This window comes from Callithrix jacchus, chromosome 19 (genome assembly GCF_049354715.1).
Source record: "Callithrix jacchus isolate 240 chromosome 19, calJac240_pri, whole genome shotgun sequence".
Lineage (NCBI taxonomy): Eukaryota > Metazoa > Chordata > Mammalia > Primates > Cebidae > Callithrix > Callithrix jacchus.
In genome coordinates, this window is record NC_133520.1 from 49,199,185 (window position 1) to 49,214,222 (window position 15,038).

Consider the following 15,038-nt stretch of genomic DNA (forward strand, 5'->3'; position numbering starts at 1 on the left):
AACATTCACAGCAGCTTTATTTGTGATAGCTAAAAATTGGAAATAACCCAAACGCCCGTCAACTTGTGACTGGATAACAAATGTTTGTATAGCTGTTAAATGCTCATCAGCAATTAAAAACAAGAATCAACTGCACATATGTGTAACAACGTGGGTGAATCTCAAAGCAGTATGCTTTTTTTTAGCCAAAAAATTAATTTTATTGAGTAAAGAAGTTTGTTCAGAGCTTACACAGATCATAAGAATACTTCAGATTATAACAGCTGAAAAGCTCAGTAACTGACTGGAAAGAAGAAAGGAAGCGGTTTCTATTTTCAATATAGGAAAAAAAATCTAGTTGCTACAGATGTCTTTTAAAATTCCCAAAACAAGGTCTAGCCAAGTTTATTGTTGGGTAATTTTTTCTTTTTTCAAAAGGAAAAAAGCGAGATTCAATGTGTGTACTACTGGTTACAACTAATACAAAGCTTGAAAAAATCATGAGATAGAAGCATAAATATAATAGGACAAAATTTTAAAATGGAAAAGATACATTAAAACCGTCAGCTTGTTGAACTCATTCAAAACAAATCTCATAAGGCAGACCAAAGCTGATGCAAGTTAAGGAGATGGTCTGTTTTTAGAAAGCATGCCCAGACAGACACCACGAAAAATGCCAACCGAGACTGTGTGGTTCCTTCTCATTCCTGCAACATTTCAAAGGTGGAGTGACTGGGTTAGCAGTCCAAGCTTTCTCCAAGGATTTGTAGTATTCCATCAGCATGGTCCAAGCCTTGGGAGCCATGAAACCTTCTGGTGATTTCTGGCCCTCTCGGGCAAGTTTGTGCATTCATGTTCCTGAAATAAATTCAAAGTCTTCCTGGTGTTCAGAGTCAGAGCAGTCCATATGCTCCTTTTCTTGTGTAAGCTGCAACTCGAAAGGGAACTATTTCCAAGGTGATTAAACCAGGGGCCATCGTCAGCCCTTTGGCATCATGACCTGGCTCATAAAGATCCTTCCTTGTTTCTGGATGAGGCATGCCGCAGAGACTTGTCCGACAATGTAAAAGTTGGCTCCTGCAATGCCAATGGACCTCAGCTGGTCTGGCATACCTCATGGGAGACGGGAAGATGGCCACCACTGTCATCTCAGGATTCAGGACTCCTTCCTCCAACACTGCAGCATGCTGCTTCAAATGCCACATCAAAGGAACATCATCATCCTTTGTCCAGCCACCCAGAGAGTGAAGGAGGAGGATGGGGACCAGTAGCTGCTCTCTAGAAATTGCTTATGGGTATGCTGCATTAACAGGGCATGTCCATGGTGCACTGGGTTGCGTAACTGAAATGCAAAGACAGCGTCAGCATTCATATCTTTAAATATCGGCTTTAGCTCAGTAGGAGTAAGACGATACTGATCAAGACCATCATTGCAATAAACTCAGTCCAAGACTTGAAGATCTCCTCCAATCAACCAATCTCCTTGTTCCATAACCATCCTGATGTGGGGGTGGTTCTTGCATGTTGTTCCCCACCGTCTGGCACAGTGCTCCTCTTCCCTGTGCTCATAAAACTCTGGATTGTGAAGAATGGCCACATGGCGGTCCTCATACATCAGAGTAAATGCTGTCCAGCCGTCCAGCCTCTGTTTAACTTCATGAGTAGCAGAACTTGTCAGAACTATAGGTACTGACAAGTTGATGACACCTCCATCCAGAAGACAATCAAAATGAAGGCACTGCGATTATTCCCTCTCTCTCATGAAGCCACTCAGTGGGGTTCCCCAACCTGCTGTCAAAACCTGCACCCACTGCATATCCACTTGATTAATTTTCAGTGCTGGTAACATTTCTGCATCTGTTTTTGCCAAATGAAGTTTATTTCCTGGCACATACAGTTATTTTACCTCACGAGATGCATCTACAGGTACAACATCTAGTTCCTGTAGAAGTTCCGCAACTTGCTGGACACAGTCTTCACAGGAGTCTGTTTTCAGCACCAATTCAGGGGCCTCTGGCTTTTCATCTTCAGAATCGATCCCAGTGAAACCTTTAATTTCTCCTGGCTGGGGTTTTTGGAGAGTCCTTTGACATCCCTCTGTTCACAAACATGCAGAGGAGCATCAACAAATACTTCAGAAAACGGCGAACTTGCCCCTCATGAATTTGTCTTGCATCATGGCGATCCTGACTATAAGGTGACATAAAACTTGCGATGCACACTAAACCAGCGCCTGCAAATAGCTCTGTAACTTCTGCCACGTGTCGAACATTCCCTTCTCTGTCTTCAGGACTAAAGCCTAGATTTTTATTGAGACCTTGACGAATATCGGCACCATCCAGAGTGTAGCCTGCAATATCATGGCAAACCAGGTACTCTTCAAAGCCACGCTGACCGTAGTCTTTCTGGCTCTAGACAAGCCTGTGAGCCAAACGTGCAGCCACGAAAGCCACCTCTGGTCCCCACAACCTGACCGTTCTTGTTCCTGCTGATATGATGGGCTTGGTAGGTGACATTAGTTGCTCTCTGCATTCTCTGCATCTTGCTCAGCTTGACTTTCTTGCACAGGCTCCCGGGGATCTCCATGACCATGGAGCCTGCAGGGCAGGTGCGATTCTCTGCGCCAGGAGGGTAGAAGGAGGAGGGCAGGCTGGCAAGTGGGGCGGGCTCAGCAGTGTACTAACTGAAAGAAGTCAGACACAAAAGACCACATACTACAAGGTTCCATTCATAACGAAATTCTAGAAACAAAATGATAGCAACAGAAAGCGGATCCGTGGCTGGCAGGGCTGAGGTGGAGAAAAGGGATTGACTGTAAGTGAGGGATCTTGTAGGGGTTTTATCCTGTGTTCCCTATCATGATTCTAGTGCTGGCTGCAAAACTGTCCACATTTGTTAAAATGTAGCAAATTACATGCTAAAAGTTGGTATTGTGTGTAAATTGTACCTCCATAAAGCTGATTTAAGAAAAGAAAGAAGGCTGGACACAGTGGCTCACACCTGTAATCCCAGCATTTTGGGAGGCTAAGGCAGGTGGATCCACCTGAGGTCAAGAGTTCGAGACCAGCCTGGCCAACATGGTGAAACCCTGTCTCTACTAAAAATATAAAAAATTAGCCGGGCATGGTGGTGCACACCTGCAGTCCCAGCTACTTGAGAGGCTGAGGCAGGAGAATCACTTGAACCTGGGACGCGAAAGTTTCAGTGAGCCTAGTTGACACCACTGCACTCCAGCCTAGGTGACCGAGTAAGACTCTGTCTCAAAAATAAATAAATAAATAAAAGACAAGAAAGAAAAGAAGGCTGGGTGCAGTGGCTCACACCTACAATCCCAGCACTTTGGGAGGCCAAGGCGGGCAGATTATCTGAGGTCAGGAGTTTGAGACCAGCCTGACCAACATGGAGACATCTGTCTCTACTAAAAATACAAAATAGCCAGGTGTGGGGTGGCATATGCCTGTAATCCCAGGTATTTGGGAGGCTGAGGCAGGAGAATCACTTGAACCCAGGAGGCAGAGGTTGCGGTGAGCTGAAATTGCACCATTGCATTCCAGCCTGGGCAATAAGAGCAAAACTCTGTCTCAAAAGAAAGAAAAAGAGAGAGAGAGAGAGAGAGAGGAAGGAGGGAGGGAAAGAAAGAAAGAGAGAAAAAAAGAACAAAAAGGAAGGCTCCCACAGGGAAGCAGAAAAGAAAAGGGAACAAGGCCAAATCTGAACTGGATGGATTATGTAAGTGTTCTATTTCCACACATTTGTAAGATAAGGATAACAATATCTAGCTGTAAATAAATATCAAGTTTCTGTCTCCTTTCCTTTCTTTTCTCCAGACTGTTAGTCTGAGCCAGCTATAAATCAAGACTGTCATTGATGGGTAGGGACCTCTCCCCTGAGGTCTTCAGATGGAAATCATGTTTCTCTAAAGGGGCAATCTCTCAATGTGAAGACTCTCATATGTGTCAAAATGTTAAATGTGCCAACCCTTTCTGCTTCTGTAAACCCATGTGTAGAAAGGCTGGCCAAAAAAAAAATGTGCAAAAAATATGTAGAATGAAATACATTGCTGCTTTGGCCAGGTGCAGTGGCTCATGCCTGCACTTTGGGAGGATAAGGCGGGCAGATCACAAGAGGTCAGGAGTTTAAGACCAGCCTAGCCAATATGATAAAACCCTATCTCTTCCAAAAATATCAAAATTAGCTGGGTGTGGTGGCAGGTGCCTGTAATCCCAGCTACTCAGGAGGCTGAGGAAGGAGAATCACTTAAACCCAGGAGGCAGATGTTGCTGTGAGCTGAGATCATGCCACTGCACTCCAGCCTGGGCAACAGAACATGACTCTGACTCAATAAATAAATAAACAAGTACATTGCTCCTTTGTTTGCAATAACAAAACTTGGAGACAACCTCAATGTCCATCCATCAGTAAGTCTTGGCTAAGTGGATTAAGAGATTTCCATTTTCTGGTTGGGCGCAGTGGCTCAAGCCTGTAATCCCAGCACTTTGAGAGGCTGATGTGGGCAGAGCTGCTGAGGTCAGGAGTTCAAGACCAGCCTAGCCAACATGGCAACACCCCGTCTCTACTAAAAATACAAAATTAGCCAGGCGTGGTGACACATGCCTGTAATCCCAGTTACTCAGGCGGCTGAGGCAGGAGAATTGATTGAACCCCGTAGGTGGAGGTTGAGTGAGCCAAGATGGTGCTACTGCACTCCATCCTGGGTGACAGCGGTGATTATCTATAAACTGCATTTTAGGCACAGCTGAAGGAAGTAAGTTTTACAAGGAGCCTACAAGTTTGGTTACTTTGTAATGCTACAAAAGGGATTTTAAGTCCATAAAATGTACTGTAACAAAGTTAAGGTTACTTTGCTCCTGAAACATAAAGGCTTAGAAAATGTTGCCTCACCAAAGGCCTAACACAGCTTGCCACCGTTTACTGTTTCCAGTACTTGTAACCATTTTATGTAGTTACGCTGTAAGCCCTCCCTCCATTGCTGTTTCCCCCAACATGGTCCCAGCTACTCCGGAAGGCTGTGAGGCAGGAGAATCGCTTGAACCCAGAAGGCAAAGGTTTCAGTGAGCTGAGATCATGTCACTGCACTCCAGCCTGGTGACAGAGTGAGACTCCGTTCCCCAAAGGGAATTCTATTTCCTGGAATATAAGAGAGCTGATCGACAACATAAACCAGATCTGTGTATAGGAACTTAGGGAACAGCACCCAGTACCTTGCTCAATGAAAAACCCATGTGTCTATCAACACATACAAAATAATCCTACTAAAGAAAAAGAGTGTGTGGCAGAGATCACCAGCTGTTCCCCAGGATCCTTTCTTTCATCTAGTAGAAGTAGTCTGCCCCCTCCAGCCCCGTTTTAAGTGCTGGGCTTGGGTGGGTGTAAAGGGTCAGGGGCAAGATGGCTGAATCCTACATGTGAGTGGGCAGTCCTCACCTCCCTTTTAGCCAGCTTTGGCAAAAGGTCTCAATTCTGACCACAGGGATGTGAGCAGGAGTGATAAATGCAACGAAGGGGCATATCCTTCAAAAGGAAGAGAGTTGTTCTCGTTCTCTGTCCCCCTTCTCCAGTGGGGGGTCCAGTGGGACCCCAGAGATAATTCTTGGATGTAGACAAGGTCTCCCTGCTACAGGACGAATCTTCATGCAACAGAGGCAACTGCCTGCCTTGTCCCACTCCCCTAACAGCTTCTAGAAAGAGAAATTAACGTTTCTCTTGTTTGAGTCACTGTAATCTGGGGACTGTTAACAGCTGAACTGTCATACAGTAAGTAATACAATGTACCTTTATAGGATTACCTTTGCTAATAATGACAGTGCTTGTTATGTGCCAAGCACTGTTCTAGGCACTTTACATAAATAACTCATTTAAACCCCACAACAACCCTGGGAGGCGAGTACCGTAATTGTGCCCATTTTACAGATGAGAAAACTGAGACACGAGGAGGTCAAGTAATATGAAAGGTCACACTGCTAGGAGAAGCGGCAGAGCTGGGGCAGGCTTCCAGGTGGTATGACTCCCAGAGTCTGCTTGCATAGAAAACCATTCTGGAGATAGAGATCCCAAATTACATCTGGAGTATGGGATGTAAGGAAGGGAGAGAGAAAACTTTCTTTTTTACATTATACTTCTCTGAATGTTTGAATTTTTTATAAAAGTCATGCATTACTTCTATAGTTTTAAAAAAGGGAAAAATTGTAAAAGTCAAGCTATTTAACTGGAAAATAAATGTAATAGGGAGTGGTAATATTAGTTTAAAATATAACTGAGGCTGGGTATGGTGGCTCACACTTGTATTCCCAGCACTTTGGGAGGCTGAGGCGGGTGGATCACTTGAGGTCAGGAGTTCCAGACCAGCCTGGCCAGCTTGGTGAAACCATCTCTACTAGAAATACAAAAATTAGCTGGGCGTGATGATGCATACCTGTAATCCCAGCTACTTGAGAGGCTGAGGCAGAGAACCCAGGAGGGGGAGGTTGCAGTGAACTGAGATCACACCATTGCACTCCAGCCTGGGCAACAAGGACAAAATTCTGTCTAAAAAAATCATATATATATATATATAAAATAAGTATACCTGAAAAAAAATAATAAATATGTATAACTGAAAAAAATTCCCCTCTCAGGCCTAGTTGCTCACCTGGCCTCTCAGAGAGGAGAGCTGTTCCCCAGTAAGCCTGATTCTGTAACGAGAAAGAGTGAAGGGTGGAGCCGAGCAGAGCAGAGCTGAAAATGCTTCGCAGACGGGCCACACTACCAGTTGAACACGTTTCTCATTTTTCATCATTTGTTTGGTAATAATATATCTTCAGTGTAAACCCAGAAAGAGGGAAAAAATACCTCAGTCAACCACTCATCCCTTGAGACGGTCGCAGGCACACAGCCTGTCTTGCTTTTGTAAATATTTAGCCCTGTAGTTCCTGGAAGAAGATAAGTGCTTGTCTCTCCTAAACTTCCCTGTGGATGACAGCCCCATGGAGCACGCGTTCTGAGCCAAAACATACCATATTTGGTCTGAAATGAGTGGACTGCTGATTGTTTTAGTTTCAGATCTTTTAACTGGAACGAAGGATATTTGGTCCATACAGTTACCATCCACAAGAATACATGGACTCAGGGGTTTCTGCCCACTTCTGAACCTGCAAAGCTTCATGGCTGAAAAGGGAGGTGCGTACATGACACGGAACTGTATTCCAGCCTGAGGCCGCAAGGTTTATTGTTGTTTTGTTTTGTTTTGAGATGAAGTCTCACTCTGTTGCTCAGGCTACAGTGCACAGTCTTGGCTCCCTGCAACTTCTGCCTCCCAGGTTCAAGATTCTCCTGCCTCAGCTTCCCAAGTAGCTGGGACTACAGGCGCCTGCTACCATGCCCGACTAATTGTGAGCCAGCATGTTTGAAGTGTAAAGGGGCAAAGGGTGTTTTGCACTTCAGCTAGACTACTTGAAGAAAATGAGATCTGAGACAGGTGCGGTGGCTTATGCCTGTAATCCCAGCACTTTGGGAGGCTGAGGTGGGTGGATCACCTGAGGTCAAGAGTTCCAGACCAGCCTTGCCATTCATGGTGAAATCTCCTCTCTACTAAAAATACAAAAATTAGTCGGGCATGGTGGCACATGCCTGTAGTCCCAGCTATTCGGGAGGCTGAGGCACAAGAATCACTTGAACCAGAGAGGCAGACATTGCAGTGAGCCGAGATTGCACCACTGTACTCCAGCCTGGGCGACAGAGCGAGACTCTGTCTCAAAAAAAAAAAAAAAAAAAAGAGAGAGAGAGAAGAGAAGATCTGATCTGAACAAGTTTTAGGTTAAACAAACAAAAAAGCCCACCCACAATATAATTGCTCCCTTTTTTTTTTAAAAAATGATGTATTAGTACAGATGTTATGATCATTTTTTTACTGATTTTTTTTGTTTGTTTTTTTAAGATATGGTCTCACTGTGTCGCCCAGGCTGGAGTGCAGTGGCACGACCAAGACAAACTGCAGCCTCAGCTTTCTGGGCTCAGGAGATCCTCCCACCTCAGCCTCTCATGTAGGTGGGACTACAAGCAGGCGCCATTATGCCTGGATAATTTTTAAAATTATTTTTCATGAGGAGCAGTCTCACTGCATTGTCCAGGCTGGCCTCAAGTGATTCTCCTGCCTGGGCCTCCTCAAGTGCTGGGAATACAGGCATGAGCCACTGTGATCACTTGCCTTTTTTTTTTTTTTAATCAATGTAATAATCAGCTGTCTTTTCTCCTTGATATTGTCTGTGGAATAATGTTATCTGGGCAAATGTAGACTACTTTTTGCAGGAAATAATTGTAAATGATCTTTGTTTTATGTATTTATTTAATTTTTTTGAGATGGGGTTTCACTCTGTTCCCTGGGTTGAAATGCAGTCCCAGGCTCACTGCAGCCTTGACCTCCTGGGCTCAAGTGTTCCTCCCACCTCAGCCTCCCGAAATGATCTTTGTTTTAAACACATCTCTGCAGAACTGATCTTTCAGGAACTGTCTGAACACTGAGACAAATGACTGGGTGCCCCCTGAAGTCCCTGATGGTAACAGCACAGGGAAGCTGTTTTGTTATCGAGTTGGCTCCTGTCTGAGTCATTTCCATGAAATAAACTTTGCTTTGAGCAGGGTGGCTTCTCTTCAACACCAGTTCAGTTTGGTAAGCGTTTCTTCTTTGAGATGGAGTTTTGCTCTTGTTGCTTAGGCTAGAGTACAGTGGTGCAATCTTGGCTCACTGCAACCTCTGCCTCCTAGGTTCAAGAGATTCTCCTGCCTTAGACTCCTGAGTAGCTGGAATTACAGGTACCCACCGTTATGCCCCACTAATTTTTTGTATTTTTAGTAGAGACAGAGTTTCATCATGTTGGCCAGTCTGGTCTTGAACTCCTGACCTCAGGTGATCCACCCACCTTGGCCTCACAAAGTGCTGGGATTACAGGCATGAGTCATCTTGCCTGGCCTGGTAAGCATTTCATGAGCATTTACTGTGTACTTATTTTGTGCGGGGACCTACAGCAAACAAGGAACTCAGAGTCTAGTGAAGAAAGAAGGAGGTATTTAAAAATCAACACAATGATGAAGATAGAAAAGTAATAACATTTTTATCCCCCAGGCTTTCTGAGGGGCAGTGGTGTGGTGCACAAAGCTTTGGGCAGAAGCAGAGCCTGGGGACTCTGTGATGGAAGCCCACTGCCTTCCAGCCCCAGCCCGAGCAGCCTGGAGAGAAGATGTTTGTCTGCCCATTCCCAGCCCACCCTGAGTTCCCACCCGGTCCCTGGACGCCAGGACTCTTGACTCACTGCATTCCAGGCCCTAGCTTCTGCGGTTACTACTGGCAATGGCACACCAGGAGCCCTGGGACTCTGGCTGTGCACCAAGGTCTAGATTGCAAAGATGCCTGAAACCAGAGGGGGAAACCAGAGAAGAATTCATCAAAATGATTAAAATTGCAAGAAACGGGGGAAGGGAAAGTGATACCATTTGCTATGGTCTGAATGTGCCCCATATACTGAAAATGTAATCCCCAATGCAATAACGTGGGGAGGTGGCTCCTAGTGGAGGTGCTTAACTCTGCCCTCATGAATGGATTTATGCCACCATAAAAAAAGGCTTGTGGCCGGGTGCACAGGCTCACGCCTGTAATCCTAGTACTCTGGGAGGCTGAGGCAGGTGGTTTGCTTGAGGCCAGGAGTTTGAGGCCAACATGGCCAAACTCTGTCTCTATTAAAAGTACAAAATTTAGCCAGGCATGGTGGCAGGTGCCTGTAATCCCAGCTAATCAGGAGGCTGAGGCAAGAGAATCACTTGCACTCGAGGGGTGGAGATTGCAGAGAGCTGAGATCATGCCACTGCACTTCAGCCTGGGCAATAGAGTGAGACTCTGCTCAAAGAAAAAAGGAGGGGGTTGCTTGTGGGCATGGGCTTTCTCTCTTCTGCTCTTCCATCATATGAGGACAAAGCGTTCACCCTCTCCTGCCCTTCCACCTTCTGCCATATGAGGACTCAGCAAGAAGCCCCACACCAAATGCCAGTGCCTTGACCTTGGACTTCCCAGCCTCCAGAATCGTGAAAAATACATTTCTGTTGTTTACATATTATCCAGTCTTGGGTATTCTGTTGTAGCAACACAAAACAGACTAAGACATCATTCTAAGGCATGAGTGAGCAATTCTGTCTTCTTAGCACAGAAGAAAAACAAAGGAAACTCAAGAGAGGAGGTAATAACTGAGCAGAGATTTGGGAGTTGAGTAGGAGATTATAAAGGCTAAGAGGAGGAGGACACCCAGGCAGAAGGGACAGACTGGGACAAGGAGGCATGAGACAGAACAAGGCTCAGGAACCTGTGAGTGGGGCAGGAGTGTGAGGTGGGGGAGTGAAGGGCTGGCAAGGGTCTCTCCAACCCCTTTAGGGAGCTCCTAGGATTGCTCCATGGGCCAGAGGCCCCTTGTAAGCACAGTCCTGGGGCCAGCTGTGGTCTATGACAAAGTTTTCATCCGTCTGTGGTAAAATTGTTAAAGATTACATATATTATAATTGCATATTATTGTATAACATAATTATATATGCATATAATCGGACATTACATCTATAATTATATAGATGTATATAATTTATCTGAAGCAAATTTTTCCTGGAATGAACCATATTCAATTAAAAAGACTCTCTTTGGGCTGGGCGCAGTGGCCCACGCCTGTAATCCCAGCACTTTGGGAGGCCAAGGCGGGTGGATCACGAGGTCAAGAGATAGAGACCATTCTGGTCAACATGGTGAAACCCCATCTCTACTAAAAATACAAAAAATTAGCTGGGCATGGTGGCGCGTACCTGTAATCCCAGCTACTCAGGAGGCTGAGGCAGGAGAATTGCCTGAACCTAGGAGGCAGAGGTTGCGGTGAGCCGAGATCGCGCCATTGCACAGCAGCCTGGGTAACAAGAGCGAAACTCCATCTCAAAAAAAAAAAAAAAAAAAGGCTCTCTTTGATTCTGACACTATGCCATTCCTGCATTTTGATGTTTAAACATCTGGTCATTAATCAAATGATGTGACAATAAAAAGCTGGGCATTCTACATCAGTGTCTTCAGTTTCCGCTTAAACTTTCAGAGGTTGAGGGAGTCCAAAATTCTGGGATTCACTGAAATAGGATAATTGATAAGATTTTCATTTCTAAAAACTCCCCCAACAGTGGTATGGAGGTTGTGTGGTGATGAGCAGACTGGAGACAACTGGGGACCATGACGAGAATGAATAGGAGCCGCCTGGTGCGGTGGCTCATGCCTGGAATCCCAGCACTTTGGGAGGCCGAGGTGGGCGGATCACGAGGTCAGGAGATGGAGACCAACCCGGCTAACACGGTGAAACCCCATCTCTATGAAAAATACAAAAAATTAGCTTGGCTTGGTGGCATGCACCTGTAGTCCCAGCTACTCAGGAGGCCGAGACAGGAGAATGGCTTGAACCCAGGAGGTGGAGGTTGCAGTGAGCCGAGATTGTACCACTGAACTCTAGCCTGGGCAACAGCAAGACTCCGTCAAAAAAAAAAAAAAAGAATGAATAGGGGCCCAGCTCCCTGCATCCCTTTCTGTTTGTATTTCAGCATAGAAGTCATCCTCTTAAGCCTGGATTCAGGCAAGCGGAGTCACAGCCAGCCTGGACACAGCACCTGGGTCGTGCTCAGAGAGGAGCCCCCTACATCCTCTTCCTGTTGATCGATGTTGATTGGCAGGTGAAGGAGGTGTCTTTCCTTTTTCAAGAAATTTTTAATTTTGCTTTCTCCAGTACTTCCAGTCCTGAAAAACCACCACCTAAAGCACCCAACCCTCTCCCATGTGGTTCTTTTAAAGCAAGAACCTTTAATTTTGAATTAGAAATCCTTCATTTCCTCCACTCTTATTTCAAATCAGAGAGGTTGCCTGAATGATCCAATGCAACTTTAAACTCTTCCTTAAACCGAGGCCCCTAATGCCCTGATTGGTCCGTATTCCCACCTCTGGCTTTTCTGCATGGTCCGGGAGGACTGACCAGCCTAGTGTGAGTCATGGCACAGACCTGAGAGAATCAGAGAGAATGATCGTGAACAGGGGCTGATATCAAGATTCTTTCTTTCTTTTTTTTTTTTTTTGAGACGGAGTCCTGCTCTGTCGCCCAGGCTGGAGCGTAGTAGTGTGATCTCGGCTCACTACAACCTCTGCCTCCTGGGTTCAAGCAATTCTCCCTGCCTTAGCCTCCCGAATAGCTGGGATTACAGGCTTCTGCCACCATGCCTGGCTAATTTTTGTATTTTTAAGTAGAGACAGAGTTTCACCATGTTGGCCAGGGTGGTGTTGAAGCCTGACCTCAGGTGATCCACCGACCTTGGCCTCCCAGAGTGCTCAGATTACAGGCATGTGTCACCTCGTGCAGCCCAGATTCTTTCTTAAGAGGGAGGAGCAGGATGGGATGAGGCTTAGGAATGGGAGAGTTCAGAGACCAGGTGATGACAGGAGTATGCCCCTCCAACAGCCACTCCTCTCCCACTTCCCAAACACCAAGTAAACACACACACACACACACACCATGCACACCCCAAGCACACACCACACATGCACACACATACATACACTATTCACATGTACATATACATATTTACATACCAATACCACATGCATATCATACACATACATATACATGTACCACTTACACTCACATACATACACCATACACACATACACACCACACCCAGACATCCCCATATGCACACACACCCCACACTATGGACATACCATATACACATACATGCAGCACACATATATACCACATGCAGGCACCCATGTACACAGAGCACACACATGCACACACCAGACACGTGTACACATGTGCACCACACACATGCACATATCACTTGCATGCACACGCACATCACATACATGCATCACATATATGTACACACATACTGACCTCACCTACTACCCTCCTATGACTCTCACTCTAGCCTTCTTTCCCTGCCCCTTGACATGCCAGGCCTGCTCCTGCCCCAAGGCCTTTGCACTGACTTCCCTCTGCCCCGAACACTCTTCCCCTGCATAGCTTTATGACTCATTCCTTCAATTCCTTTTAGACTTTGCTTAGTTGCCACTGTAAGGCTGGTTGCCTCACTAGAAGGCGGGACACACCCACCTCTGCACTCAGCACCTGACTCTGCACCCGGCACCAGGCTCTGCACTTGGCACCTAGCTCTGCCGCATGGCTCCCCTGGAAGGCTCCGGCTAATGCAATCCTGGCTGGCTCTTGCACCAGAAAACCCGCCCAACAACCTGCCAACCAATGGCGGCCCGCCTCATCCCAATCCCACTCCCCTAGAGCCAATCAGAGCACCCAGCTGTTGCTTGTTCCTCATAGCCATGAGAACCCCCCACCCCAGGAAGTCAGCTGACTTCTCTGGCACCCTTTCCCTGGACCAGAGAACCTCGCCCAGGAGCTGAATAAATTGGCATTTAATTTTGCTTATACTGGCCTCAGTTTCCTCATTTTAAACTCGGCAATAACCCTTACAAGTGGTGCCGAAACCCGGGAGGAGTTCAAGACCCCCTCCTGGGGGAAACTGACTCCTGTACCATAAGCCAAACCAGGGAGCCACCACCCCTCTGATCATCTGCAGCCATCAATTGGTAAGACTCTTATTGCCCATAACCCCATCCTCTGTTTTCTCCGAACCTTGGGGTACTGTGTCTGTAATCATGGCCGCGTCAGGGACTCCTTTCCGTCTTGAGCTGTGGGTCTCGTGGAGATGTCCCGGAAGACAGGAATATTGTGGAGACGTCCTTATACACCTGTCCTTCCCCATAATCTCCAGTACTCAGGCATTGAGGTCTAGGATGCTGTTCCTCACTCCTGACTGCTCTGCAACAGAGATTGGACTATGGGTAATCAGGAGTCCCACCTAGACCCCAAGTCACCATTGGGATGTCTAGTCCAAAATTTACCCAAGCTGGGCCTCTCCATAAAAAAGAAAAGGCTGCTTTTCCTCTCCACCATGGCCTGGCCCCAGTATCCTCTGGACAACCAGTCCAAGTGGCCACCGGAGGAAACTTTCAATCTTGGCATTCTAACCGATTTAGACAATTTATGTAAAGGAAATGGTAAATGGTCTGAGGTCCCCTACATTCAGGCCTTCTGGTATCTTCACTCCTGCCGCACCCTCTGTTCCTCTTACACCACCGCTCAGGGGCTCCTGGCCAAAGAAACTCCCTCACCGCCCTCAGCCCCTTGACCATCCTCCTCCTTTTCTGACCCCAATCCGCCCAAAGAACTCTCCTTTCCACCCGTCTGACCCACAAACCCTCCACCATATGCAAAACCTCAACCCCCTCTTCCTAGTCCCAATCTAGCCTCTCCTGTCAGTGCTCACACCCGCTCACACTGTGCTCCTAATGATGAAACCTCCCTCCTTTGCCCCCTTCACGAGGTCGCCGGAGTGGAAGGTGTTGTTTGCGTACATGTTTCCTTCTCCCTCTCTGATCTATCAGCCACTGAAAAACGCCTAGGGTCATTTTCCACCTACCACTTACACAAAAGAATTCTGCTACCTCACCCAGGCTTACAACCTCACCTGGCATGATACCTATGTGATTCTGTCCTCCACCCTTACCCCAGATGGACGTGACCACATCCGTATGGCAGCCTGGGTGCGCGCTGATCAGGTACATCTCACAGACAATCAAATGCCAGTAGGTGGGGCAGCGGTCCCCGAGGCTGAACCTAATTGGAACTATCAAACTGGTCAAGATGGCTGCCGCTGCAGAGACCAAATGCTACAGTGCCTCCTAGTGGGTATGCAAAGTGCAGCCGTAAGTACCTTTTGGGTACTTAATTATGATAAGTTAAGGGAAATAACTCAGGGTTCTACTGAAAACCCTGCCGCCTTCCTCGACCGATTAACTAATGCTATGATCCTTCATACCTGGCTGGACCCAGCCTCTTTACCAGGGGCTACAGTCCTAGCCAACCATTTCATCTCTCGGTCAGTGGCTGATATTAGAAAGAAACTTAAAATGGCTGACGAGGGCCCCCCAAACT

The 15,038-nt window shown here is 46.6% G+C and overlaps 1 pseudogene; it reads right to left on the reverse strand.

Annotated features, from left to right (window-relative positions):
* On the reverse strand, positions 1-2,638 carry LOC100411860 (bifunctional 3'-phosphoadenosine 5'-phosphosulfate synthase 1 pseudogene; annotated as a pseudogene).
* Between the last annotated feature and the right edge of the window lie 12,400 nt (positions 2,639-15,038).